Source organism: Poecilia reticulata, linkage group LG4, assembly GCF_000633615.1.
Source record: "Poecilia reticulata strain Guanapo linkage group LG4, Guppy_female_1.0+MT, whole genome shotgun sequence".
NCBI classification, from domain to species: Eukaryota; Metazoa; Chordata; class Actinopteri; order Cyprinodontiformes; family Poeciliidae; genus Poecilia; species Poecilia reticulata.
This window is the reverse complement of record NC_024334.1, coordinates 9,020,706-9,022,589: the sequence shown is the minus strand read 5'-3', so window position 1 is coordinate 9,022,589 and position 1,884 is coordinate 9,020,706.

Sequence of the window (1,884 nt, the reverse complement as noted above, 5' to 3'; positions counted from 1 at the left end):
TCCTGGCCCCCCCTTGGCCCCCCCAACTTTAAAAGTCTAGCTCCGCCACTGCTAATGAGGCATCATAAAACCAGATTTGTGTGTCTACTTCATGTCCATCCACGAAACAGGGCGTTTTATTATACAAGTTCATAAGACTTTGTTGTGTTAAAAATATCAAATGCATGTATTTTTGAATTATATGTTTTAATTACTAAGCATGCATGCAACGCTCAACAATGCAAAAGGCTAAAGTGACTGAATTAGAAGGCGGAGTTGGCTTTGTTTCAATCCGGAGGGTCTGGAGTCCTGGAGCCCAGCCCAGTGAGTGAATRAGTGAATTTCAGATCACAGGCCATCGGCTCCTTGCTCATTACTGAACGATGCATTAAATCCTCAGCTGTAAATAATGTGATCGCTGCTGTGCAGAGCTCAGGGCCGTCCACAGGAAGTAGGGTCCATTCTTTCTCTTGCTCCTCTTTATCATTCATCGCTATCCTCTCMCCGTGAATGGAGTTCAGATTTGCAAAAGCTACCTAATTATTCCACTCCAGTAGCTCTGGGAAAATGAGTGAGAGGGGTAATCATTCCTCAAAAGCAGAGCCCAACAATTCCCACTTCCCCCACCTTTTTCCACACCGCCTGAGCTCAGGCAGCCACAGACGAGTCAGAAGGAAACCACAGCAAAACCTCAGAGGCTCTACATKAACGCACAATCAGCAGATTTACCCAACAGACAAAACAAGGTACTAAATAAACAGCTTAAATTTCCATATCTTCTCGTTGCAGAGAGCTGTTAATGTGAATAAATTGAGTTTAATAAATGTCTGCACTTCTGTCATTAAATCATTAGGCTCTTTCACAAAACACTTCAATCTCGGGCTAAGAGCCCTTTTCACCGTCTCATTGAGCTTTCTGCAATAACATAGGGGGTTCCATCTAAAGCAGTCTTTGGGCAAAAAGCCAGGTACATGCTGGGCAGCTCACCAGTACATCCCAGGGTAACACAGAGACACACAGGAAAGACGCACATGATTAAAAACGAGCTCACACTTGAACCTAAGAGCAACTTGGAGAAGCCATTTAACCAAACCCTGATGTTTATGGAGTATGGGAGAAACCTGATGCATGGAAAGAGACAACATGCAAACTTCATGCAAAAAGACTCAGGCTGGGATTTGAACTTGCAACTTTCTGTCACTAGGAAACAGTGCTATCAACTTCACCACCATGAAGTCCATAACCAGGACTACAGAAATTWAAAAAATAAGACAGAGATAAGCAGCCATCCTGACTGATGATTTACAATYGTAACCAGAAGTTTACATACTCTGAACAAAAAGACACACGTTTTTCTTTCTTTCTTTAAATCAGACCAAACTCTCCTTTCTGTATAGTTAGAATTACCAAAGTTATTTCTATGTGCTAAGTGCCATGATAATAAAAGAATATGTCAGAAATTCAGTTAACGTTTTCATCAGATGACAAAATCAGCTTTTCTCAAATCCATAAAGAAGAAATGAAAACTGCTTATCTCCTCTCAGAAGCACAATTATTAACAAAGGCTCKGTGGATAAAAATAATAAACATAAATAATAAATAAGTGGCAAGTGCGGTCAAATGTGGCAGCATTTAATATTAATGGAGCAATCTCAAAATCTTCAAGAGTAAGTATACAAARCTATTAAAACTGCAAAGCAGAGATGACTTTCACTTAGCATTTAATTGCATTTGGACAGTCTTTAGGCGCACAGAGGAAACCCAGACTGAGGTAACAATTAGCAGCATGGAGACACCGGGGTAATTTGGCTTGATACAAGAACATCTGTGTTTCTTTGAGCCTGACATGAAGAGGAACACCGAACAGAATAGATCTCAGACAGGAAATGAAACAATGAAAATGAA